Source organism: Schistocerca serialis, chromosome 5 (genome assembly GCF_023864345.2).
Source record: "Schistocerca serialis cubense isolate TAMUIC-IGC-003099 chromosome 5, iqSchSeri2.2, whole genome shotgun sequence".
NCBI classification, from domain to species: domain Eukaryota; kingdom Metazoa; phylum Arthropoda; class Insecta; order Orthoptera; family Acrididae; genus Schistocerca; species Schistocerca serialis.
The window spans coordinates 785,462,825-785,475,149 of record NC_064642.1 but is presented as its reverse complement, the minus strand read 5'-3'; the positions used below and the strand labels follow the sequence as shown (position 1 = coordinate 785,475,149).

Genomic DNA, 12,325 nt, shown 5'->3' with positions numbered 1-12,325 from the left:
AACTCAATGAATAAACAAAACACTCAAAGAAAAAGGCAAAAACTATTTAAAAAATTATTAAATAAGGAATAGAACTAGACATCAAAATGCATTTGAGCCCCAGATAATACTCTTGACAGCAATGGTGGCACCTTCAAATCGTTAGTCACAAAGTTCAATGATTCCTACCTTACAGTGGGGGCAAACCCTCTACCCAAAAATTAACAACTGAATACAGATGCATTAGATTTTCTTGTGCTGATATTGCATGCACCACCTACAGACACTAGTTTAAAGAATACAACCCCCAAAGAGGTTATTGAATTCATCAGGTCACTAAGAAGTATTGATTCTGCTTGCTATGATACTCTTAACAGAATATTAAAATATTATGCTGACTCAACAGGCTTACTGCCAAGCTATCTTTGCAGACAATAATGATTCAAAGTATGTATTCTGCCAGACTTAACCTACATCTGAATCTACATCCATATTCTGCAAACCGCCACAAAGTGCATGGCAGAGGGTACGTTCTATTGTGCCAGGTATTATGGTTTATTCCCATTCCATTCATGTACGTAACATGGGAAGAATGATTGTTTGAATGCCTCTGTGTGTGTTGTAATTACTCTAATCTTGTCCTCATGATACCTATGTGAGCAATAAGTAGGGGATTGTAGTATATTCCTAGAGTCATCACTTGAATCCAGTTCATGAAACTTTGTTAGCTCTCCACAGGTCTAACAAACCTGCGACCATTCATGCTGCCATTCTCCATACATGTTCAGTATCCCTTGTTAGTCTTATATGGTATGAGTCCCATACACTTGAGTAATATTCTAGAATTGATTGCACAAGTGATTTGTAAGTAATCTCCTTTGTAGACTAATTGCATGTCCCTGGTATTCTACCAATAAACCAATTTCTATCATGTGCTTTACCCACTACTGAGCCTAATTGATGATTCCATTTAATATCCCTACAAAGTGTTACACCCAAGTATTTGTATAAGTTGGCCAACTCCAGCTGTGTCTCATTGATACTGTAGACATGGAATACTACTTTTCTTCATTTTGTGAAGTGCACAGTTTACGTTTCTGAACATTTGAGGTAAGTTGCCAGTATCTTTGCACAACTTAGAAATCTTATTGAGATCTGACTGAATATTTAAGTAGCTTCTTTCAGACAGCACATCATTACAGATGACAGCATCATCTGCAAGAAGTCTGAGGCTAATGTTAATATTGTCTACAAGGTCATTAATATACAACATGAACAGCAAAGGTCAACTGTGGTCCTGAAAAGGACCAAGATGATGTTTCTGGTGTGAAAGGATCAGCCGCCAGAGAAACCTGACCGCTCGAAACAACCTAATTCGCAAACTAGCGGGGACACAGTGGGGCTCACATCCACAAACTATTCACTGTTCTGCAATGGCACTGTGCTTTTCTACTGCTGAATATGCTTCTCCAGTCTGGTACAGGTCACCTCATGCCAGAAAAGTAGACATTACTCTCAACGAAACCTGCAGGTTGATCACAGGTTGCTTAAGACCTACCCCAACTGATAAACTCTACTGCCTGGCTGGAATAGTGCCACCATGGATACGCAGAACAGTGGCTGCCAACAAGGAGAGACTGAAAGTGGAACAGGAAAGTGCCCATCCACTGCACAGACATAATCCACCACAGCAACGGTTGAGATCGCGAAAGAGCCTCCTGAGAACGTCCGAGAAGCTCACCATTTCACCAGAGAAGGCAAGGCTGGAATTACGGAAGTGCCCTACATCCTGCACGAAGATTGATCTCCTGCAAGCCACTCCAAGCGCCTTGGAGGTTGTAAAGTACTGGGCACATGTAATATAAATACAATTTTTGTATATATATATATATATATATATATATATATATATATATATATATATATATATATATATTGATGTGTATGGCTACTATAAATTTGTATGTTTCTGATTCGAGAATAATATAAAAACAGCAAAGGTCACAGCACACCAAAGTTACTTCTATATGTGACGGTGACTCTCCATCCAAAATAACATGCTGCGTCCTCCCTACCAAAAAGTCCTCAATCCAGTCACAAATTTCACTTGATACTCCATCTGACTGAACTTTAGACATTAATCATAGATGTGATACTGAGTCAGATGGTTTTTGTAAATCAAGAAATACTGCCTTGATCCAAAGTTTTCAATATGTCATAAGAAAAATGTGATTTGGGTTTCACATGATATGCTGGAGTAACATCCATCCACAAAACTGAAGATAAGCAAACTGCCTCTAATTACAAACTTATGTCATCCTTCCAGTCTTTACAAAAATATTTGAGAAAATGGCCTGTAGTAGATTACTGACTCGTTTAAATGAGCGGAACACATAGTCACTTTTCAGTTTACCTGTTTTAAAGGATTCTCCACAAAAAAATTAATCCAAGTTGTAACAAGTGAAGGGTAAACAGAGGTAACCAATAAAAATTATCCTGTTGGTACATTCTGTAACTTTTAAATAGCTTTTGGCTGTGTGGATCTTCAAATTCTACTTCACAAAATAAAAGTCTTGTGACTGTACTGGTGTCCCTCTTGCGTAGGTACAATCTTACCTCCATAACAGAAAGTAGAGGGAATCTCAGGCATGAAAATCATCTATAGAAAAAGAAAAAGTAAGGATATTAATATAATAGAGGGAAACATTCCACGTGGTAAAAATATATCTAAAAACAGAGATGATGTGACTTACTGAACGAAAGTGCTGGCAGGTCGATAGACACACAAACAAACACAAACATACACACAAAAGTCAAGCTTTCGCAACAAACGGCCGCCCCATCAGGAAAGAGGGAAGGAGAGTGAAAGACGAAAGGATGCGGGTCCCAAGGGAGAGGGCAAGGAGCCACCCCAATCCTGGGAGCGGAAAGACTCACCTTAGGGGGAAAAAAGGACAGATATACACTCGCACACACACACATATCCATCCGCACACACACAGACACAAGCAGACATTTGTGTTACACTTTCCACCTTCTAATACCATGTCACCCTCACAACATCCCCACAACGACCCCATTAAGTTTTATTTACATTCCCTCCGCAAACATGCCTTCGCCCTAGCCAAATTACACTCCCATATTTTATTTTCTCAGGCTTGTCTGACATTTGGCATTACCCCCAAAGGCCTCACACTTAAAGTTCCCATCTCTGGCTGTAACCCTTCTTTCCATCAGTCGCTATACCAGTTCCAAACTGAACAATCCATTGCCCTCACCCACCTAATCCTTCACCTACACATCAACTCAGCCAATGAACACACCCGTCAACTCCTATCCTTAATAAAAGTCCTCAGTCTTTCCTGTCCCACATCCACACCGGCTGTTCAGAGCATCCTCCTACAGGCCAACCGCAAATTAGAACAGCATGCCACCCTCCACCTCAAAAAACTATCCAATCTCCTGGTTTCCCACCTCCGGAAAGGCAACTCACTCACCCTTCACAACCTTTCCAGCAAACCTCAACCTCCTCTCATTGCACACAGACCCAGTCTCTCCCATCTACTCAATCTCCTACTACCAGCTCTGCTCCCACCCAAAACCTCAAAATTCCAATCAACACAATCTGCAACAACAACACCCTAATTCAGTAGTTAACCTTTCCTCCACACCTCTCTCCCAATCCGAAACCTCTGTCCTATCCAAAGGCCTCACCTTCAGCCCCACTCCCAGATTCAACCAAACAGCCCTTGTCAAAGATTTACTGTCCTACACCCGTACTCTCTGCTGGAAATATCACTTTGCCACGAAGTAAAATGATCCTAATCCTACTCTTAATGATCCAACTCCCCAAGACACTATCCAAATTGAACCCTGCCTGGAACAGTTCCGTTCTCCATCACAACGGGACCCACCTCCTCTTCCTCAAAATCACCCTCTCCAAACTTTCCAGGAATTTCTGACTTCCAGCCTTGCCTCTCAATCCTTCCTAAAAAACCTTAATCCTACTCCCAACATCACCACTGCTGAAGCCCAGGCTATCCATGATCTGAAGGCTGACCGATCCATCATCATTCTTCCGGCGGACAAGGGTTCCACGATCATGGTACTTGATCGTCGGGAGTATGTGGCTGAGGGACTGCATCGGCTTTCAGACAACACTACATACAGAGTTTGCCAAGGTAATCCCATTCCTGATGTCCAGGCGGAGCTTCAATGAATCCTCAGAACCTTAGGCCCCCTACAAAACCTTTCACCTGATCCCATCAACCTCCTGACCCCACCAAAACCCCGTGCCCCTACCTTCTACCTTCTTCCTAAAATTCACAAACCCAATCATCCCGGCTGTTCCATTGTAGCTGGCTACCAAGCCCCCACAGAACGTATCTCTGCCTACGTAGATCAACACCTTCAACCCATTACATGCAGTCTCCCATCCTTCATCAAAGACACCAACCACTTTCTCGAACGCCTGGAATCCTTACCCAGTCTGTTACCCCCGGAAACCATCCTTGTAACCATTGATGCCACTTCCTTATACACAAATATTCTGCACATCCAGGGCCTCGCTGCGATGGAGCACTTCCTTTCACGCCGATCACATGCCACCCTACCAAAAACCTCTTTCCTCATTACCTTAGCCAGCTTCATCCTGACCCACAACTTCTTCACTTTCGAAGGCCAGACATACCAACAATTAAAGGGAACAGCCATGGGTACCAGGATGGCCCCCTCGTACGCCAACCTATTCATGGGTCGCTTAGAGGAAGCCTTCTTGGTTACCCAGTCCTGCCAACCCAAGGTTTGGTACAGATTTATTGATGACATCTTCATGATCTGGACTCACAGTGAAGAAGATCTCCAGAATTTCCTCTCCAACCTCAACTCCTTTGGTTCCATCAGATTCACCTGGTCCTACTCCAAATCCCATGCCACTTTCCTTGACATTGACCTCCACCTGTCCAATGACCAGCTTCACACGTCCGTCCACATCAAACCCACCAACAAACAACAGTACCTCCATTATGACAGCTGCCACCCATTCCACATCAAACGGTCCCTTCCCTACAGCCTAGGTCTTCGTGGCAAACGAATCTGCTCCAGTCCAGAATCCCTGAACCAATACACCAACAACCTGAAAACAGCTTTCGCATCCTGCAACTACCCTCCTGACCTGGTACAGAAGCAAATAACCAGAGCCACTTCCTCATCTCCTCAAACCCAGAACCTCCCACAGAAGAACCCCAAAAGTGCCCCACTTGTGACAGGATATTTTCCGGGACTGGATCAGATTCTGAATGTGGCTCTCCAACAGGAATACGACTTCCTCAAATCCTGCCCTGAAATGAGATCCATCCTTCATGAAATCCTCCCCACTCCACCAAGAGTGTCTTTGCGCCGTCCACCTAACCTTCATAACCTCTTAGTTCATCCCTATGAAATCCCCAAACCACCTTCCCTACCCTCTGGCTCCTACCCTTGTAACCGCCCCCCGGTGTAAAACCTGTCCCCCGCTCCCGGGATTGGAATGACTCCTTACCCTCTCCCTTAAAACCCACATCCTTTCGTCTTTCCCTCTCCTTCCCTCTTTCCTGATGAGGCAGCAGTTTGTTGCGAAAGCTTGAATTTTGTGTGTATGTTTGTGTTTGTTTGTGTGTCTATCGACGTGCCAGCGCTTTCGTTTGGTAAGTCACATCATCTTTGTTTTTAGATATATTTTTCCCACGTGGAATGTTTCCCTCTATTAATTCATATATAAAATAGAGGGAAACATTCCACATGGGGAAAATATATCTAAGAACGGGGATGATGTGGCTTGCCGGGCAGGGGCGCTGGCGGGTCGATGGACACACAGGCAGGCACAGGCATGCACGCGGGATTCAGGCTTTAGCGGCCAACGGTTGCTTCGTCGAGGGGGGAGGGATGGGGTGTGGTTTGCGGGGGGAGGGTGGGGAGTCGTTCCAGTCCTGGGGGCGGAGGGGCTTGCCTTGGGGGGGAGGGAGGGACGGGTATACACTCTAACGCACGCCCATGTCCGGCCGCGCATGCACGGGCACAGGAGGACATTTGTAAAGGCCTTTTTTTGCCTTTACAAATGTCTGCTTGTGTCTGTGTATGTGCGGATGGATATGTGTGTGTTGCGAGTGTATACCTGTCCTCCTTTCCCCCTAAGGTAAGTCTTTCCGCTCCCGGGATTGGAATGACTCCTTACCCTCTCCCTTAATACCCACATCCTTTCGTCTTTCCCTCTCCTTCCCTCTTTCCTGATGAAGCAACCGTTGGTTGCGAAAGCTTGAATTTTGTGTTTGTGTTTGTTTGTGTGTCTATCGACCTGCCAGCACTTTCGTTCGGTAAGTCACATCATCTCTGTTTTTAGATATAAAAGAAAAAGTAATATTTGCTGATCACATGAGAGTACTAATCAAGGATCCAAATACAACCTCAGCATACAGCTCAGATCGTTTTTAAGTACCTTTGAGAACTTACACTGCCTTCTCAATCTATTACTCTTTAGTGGTTTTTTTCCACAGTTACTAAAAATCAATTTCAACTAAACTGTGATATACACAGCCACAATACAAGACACATAAATAATACCCATATAGACTTTGCCTCCCTGCCTAGGGCTCAGAATGGGTTTATCTACTGTGGTGGCAAGATAGCCAACATGCTCACCTCTCACATAAAGCCAGAAATTGATAATCCCTGCTTCATTCAAAAGAAAGTTAAAAACATACCTCATTAGTCTATTTCTAAAAATTATCTGTATATCTAAATTGAGGGTCGAAAATTTATGTTACCTAAAGGGCAAGTAGTAGTAGTAGTATGAAAAATAGTATTTGTAGATGTAAAAAATACTTTCACAAATATCATTTTAATCAAGTAAATATTAAGATACTAACAGCTGATAAACAGCAGCTGTTGAATAAAACTGAGGAGACAGTAGCATATTTCAAAGTACCAACTTTATTACTAATTTACTTGATTACATTTATATGGTGTAAGTGTGAATGGCATTAGGCAGTTTGGTGATTGTTTATTGGTAATGAAATATACATATTAAGCTTCTATGATGTCTTTGCCTCATTTAATAAATACCATGATTTGTTCCATATCCCTGAAGTTCTCCTTGGTGTGATCTGCAGAGTATGATGAATGAATTTTTACCTACTGTTGCGAGTGAGTTGCGACTGTTGTTGACTTCTTCTTAGGTTAGTTCAAATATTCCAACTGACATAATTTATGAAATGAATTCAACATTAGCATCTTAGAATCAACAAAATCAGTAATACCTGCAATGATCTCCTGCCTCTATGTGTGAGCCTTACACATAGTGATATTGGTACAATAACATGCGCCACAGACAATTATGCAGGCTACCCTACTGCGCATAGTTTGTTTTCCTACACATATTCTATGCATACATCTATACTCTGAAAACCACTGTGAAGTGCATGGCAGTGGGTAATCCCCACTGCATCGTGTATTAGGGTTTTTTCCATTACATTTACAAATTGGGAATTGGAATAATGATTATTTAAAACCCTCTGCCCACCAGTTTATTCTTGTCTTCACAGTCTCTATGGGAGCAGTGTTCTAAGATGGACTGCACAAGTATTTTGTAAACAATCTCCTTTGTAGGCTAGTTGCATTTTCCCAGTATTGGACTGGTGGAAGTCTGTCAACTGCCTACCCTGTGAGATCATTGTATTTCATATCCTTAAAAACTGTAACACCGGATATTTGTATGAGATGACAAATTTCTGTTGTGTTTCCTTTATGTTGCAGTATTAAAATAGTATGTTGTTGCATTTTGTGAGTCCAGTACTTTATATTTCTGAAAAATAGAAGGAGCTTTCCAGTTTATGTACCACTTTGAAATCTTATCAACACCAGACTGAAAATTTGTGCAAGTTTTTCAGATAGCACTTCATTGTAGAGAACTGCAAAAGGTTTGAGGTTGCTATTAATATTGTTCACCATATAAATAATGTACAACATGAACATATCTAAAAACAAAGATGATGTGACTTACCAAATGAAAGTGCTGGCAGGTCGACAGACACACAAACAAACACAAACATACACACAAAATTCAAGCTTTCGCAACAAACTGTTGCCTCATCAGGAAAGAGGGAAGGAGAGGGAAAGACGAAAGGATGTGGGTTTTAAGGGAGAGGATAAGGAGTCATTCCAATCCCGGGAGTGGAAAGACTTACCTTGGGGGGGGGGGGGGGGGGGGGGGGGGGAAGGAAGGAAAAAAGGACGGGTATACACTCGCACACACACACATATCCATCCACACATATACAGATACAAGCAGACGTATTTAAAGACTGCTTGTGTCTGTATATGTGTGGATGGATATGTGTGTGTGTGTGTGTGCGAGTGTATACCCATCCTTTTTTCCTTTTTCCCCCCCTAAGGTAAGTCTTTCCGCTCCCGGGATTGGAATGACTCCTTACCCTCTCCCTTAAAACCCACATCCTTTCGTCTTTCCCTCTCCTTCCCTCTTTCCTGATGAGGCAACAGTTTGTTGCGAAAGCTTGAATTTTGTGTGTATGTTTGTGTTTGTTTGTGTGTCTGTCGACCTGCCAGCACTTTCATTTGGTAAGTCACATCATCTTTGTTTTTAGATATATTTTTCCTACGTGGAATGTTTCTCTTTAGTACAACATGAACAGATGGACTCCCAATGCACTTCCCTGTGCTACATCTGAAGTTACTTCTACAGCTGTCAATGATTCTCTGTCCAAGATAAGTTGCGTCCTCCCTATCAAGAAATCCTCAGTCGAGTCATAAATTTTATGTGATATTCCATATGATCATACTTCATTTTAATAAACATTGATATGGTTTGGAGCCATATGCTTCCTGGAAGTCATGAAATACTACATCTACCCGATTGCCTTGATTCATACTTTCAGGTAGCCAAGTGAGAAAAATAGAAGTTAGATTTTGTGCAACAGATTTTTTTCAGAATCCATGCTGGCTGACATGAATGTAGTAATTCTGTTTGAGGCCCTTAATTATGTTTGAGCTCAGTGTGTGTTCCATGATTCTATAACAATAGATGTCAGTGAGCCTGCATGATTGTTTTGTGAATAATTCTGCTATCCTTCTTGTAAGTGGGTGTGACCTTTGCTATCTCCCATTCATTGGGCACAGTTCATTGTTCAAGGGATGTGTTAAAATACTAGGTAACTCAGCTACAGATTCTGAATAGAATCTGACAGGGATTCCTTGTTTAAGTTTAGTATTTTTAGCTCTTTTCTCAGTGACACTAACACTAATAAGTACTTCACTCATCTTTGCAGTAATGCAAGAATTATACTGGGGTAGCAAGTATTTCCCTCTGTAAAGGAACATTTGAAAACTGAATTCAGTATTTCTGCTTGTTTCTTGTTGTCCTTAATGTCAGTTCCTGTGTCATCCTTAGAGTGTCTCTCAACACTAACAATAGTCCCACTGACAGCCTTTACATATGATAAGAATTTCTTTGAGTTTGTGAGAGGCTTTTTGATGATTCTGCTTTGGTAGTATTTATAGACTTCTTGCATTGCCCTTTCAACAATGAAATGTGTTTCATTTGGTGTATTTCTATCTGTAGTCCTATTCATTGTTTTACACCTAACATTAACTTAGAAGGTTCTTTACAAAGGTTGCATACCATTTAGAGTCATTGTCATTATCAGCTATTCTGCTAGATATATTTCTTACTGCATACATGCTTGTTCAACTATATTTTTAAACATGAGTCATAGTTGCTCTACATGCTCCTACCTACCCACCCAGAGCTAAATGTTTCAAGTTGCTTCAAGAGATAAGATACTACTGCCTCTTTATCTAATTTACTGCACATATAAATCATTATTCTTGTTTTAGTTGGCTTTGGTACTTTGGCAGTTGTTCTTTCTGTAACTACCTCATGGTCCCTAATACTAATTTCAACATGGACATTCTCAAAAAGATCAGGGTTTGTTCTGACAATTAGATCTGATATAGTCCATCTTGACTGCACTTCAGAACTACTTATTCTGGACAGTTTTCAGAGATGGCGTTTAGTATTGATTCACAGGATATTTTACCATGACCTCCACCTTCAAAACTGTAATTATTTTATTCAGTCACTGGACAAACTAACTCTCCTCTAATAATGACAATATGTCTAGAGAACATACCCACTGGCAATATGAGGTAGTTAAAGATTTTTGGATACATTGGATGATGAGTCTGCTGGTCAGTAGAAGGATCCAATTATAAATCTATCCCAAGCCTTAATACTGAGTGTAAATTGGCTCACACACAACTTCAATTTCGATCTCACATGATTTCAGTTTCTTGTCTGCTGTGCCGACTACACTATTTCCACTTCTAATTAGCCTATCCTTTCAATATACCCTTAGATTTACCCCACTCTTGTGAATTTTGGAATTTAGGTCGCTTTCTCTACTCAGTATTATGTGCGCTTTGCTCCTTTTGAGGACCACTTCAAATTCTAGCACTTTGTTGCAAATGCTCTGGCAGATAATCACTAGGATTTTGATATTCTCGTCTGTAGGAGGAATTTCACTGTATCATACACTTATACCCTATGTTCTCTTACAGCTATCACAAAAAAAACCTTGAGTGCAATGCAGTCATCCACCTGGCTAGAAACATTTGTCGTATATTGAAGCCCTGACCCATTTATAGGATTTATAGGATTGAGTTCTCAACCTTCTCTGCCAGTCACTTGACCAGTCACCTTGGAGCACGGACTACAGGCATTGTTTGTTATGTGGGCCTATATCTGCACGTGATTATATGCTGGTTGCTCAATGACTGCTGGAAAAGCCCCTTACGCGTTTAATAGGGTTTCTAGACACAGACTGCACAAAGAGTGCACTAGAAGATCCTTCCCATAAGTTTGTCATCCCTCTGACAAATAACATTGTTTTTCTGTATGTTTGAACTGCTGATGATTACAGATCTCTACCCTCTTCCATTTGCTTCCCCATGACATGAGAGACAACAGGATTCCTAGTGTGTCATAGTAGCTGATTTTCAGTGAGATACAGCACCTCATACTTGTTGGTTAAGGGATGAATGTGATACTCTTGAGATCTCTCAGGTCCCTGCTTCCCCTGTACACACCCCTGTACCTACTACTGACATACCACTCACAGTCAACTGGACCTGTGTTAACAGATTCTGTACTTCCTTTATCTATGGAAAAGAGGAAATGTTCATATCTGTGGTTGGTGTCCCTCAGCAGCCCTGCCAAGACACCCATTTGCAGCAGCTTACAGTTGCTTAACAGGGTGATCTCCAGCTGCTTACAAATGTCAGCTAACTCATCCCATGCCTGGAACAGCACTCACAATGGGGCTGCATTACAGCTCAGAAACCCCCCCCCCCCCCCATGCCCCTTTCCCAGAACAATGAGCAAATAACTTTTATAAACTAAATTTGCTTACTCTCTCCTAAATTTTGTTCATTGCACATCATCCAGCTGCTCAATGAATGTTATCTCTACTTAATTTCCTTTTGTCCTGATGCAACATATATAGACAATGGGAACAGGAAAAATATTCACAGATCATGTCAGTCTTTTTAAAAAGTACTGTTCTAAAAAAGTATTCTTCACTGAATAAACCATAGTTATTTTTAACATACAAGTTGGTTGGTTGGTTGGTTGGTTGGTTGATTGATTTGTGGGAGGGGACCAAACAGCAAGGTCATCAGTCCCATCGGATTAGGGAAGGATGGGGGAGGTACTCAGTTGCGCCCTTTCAAAAGAACTATCCCGGCAGTTACCTGAAGTAATTTAGGGAAAGCACAGAAAACCTACATCAGGATGACTGAGTACAGGTTTGAACCGACTGCCTCCGAATGTGAGTCGAGTGTGCTAACCTCTGCGCCACCTTGCTCAGTGAACATACAAGTATATCACGCATTTTTGTTACAATGAATGTTTATATACTGGTACTTGATATGCTATTACTGCTTTTTGAATATTTGTGTTGTTACAAAACAGGATAGGAAATACAGTAGTAAATTGTTCCAGTATTTGTAATTCTGTACAAAAGAAGATTTCATTTGTAAATTTGTGGAATTTACAAAGATACTTGACAGGGTGGTCAGTATCTAATTACAGGAGAAGGAGGAAGTATTAAATCAGAGCAAATTCAGGGAAGGTAGGGCACAGAACTCTATCCCATTTGCACAAGAAGTGCATATATTTCTGTATACATAACTAATACCTGCACATCCAACTGGCCAACATGAAAAATATTGTGAATTTCAAATAGTTTTATTCTGAAGCTATTTGGAATAGAGAGTATTCTTATGTAGTAGTTTTCCT

General features: G+C 41.4%; 1 protein-coding gene across 1 annotated transcript in view; it reads left to right on the top strand.

Moving 5' to 3' along the window:
• LOC126482223 (atrial natriuretic peptide receptor 1) overlaps positions 1–12,325 on the top strand; it is a 1,286,869-nt gene that overhangs the window by 827,007 nt on the left and 447,537 nt on the right. The window lies entirely within an intron of this gene.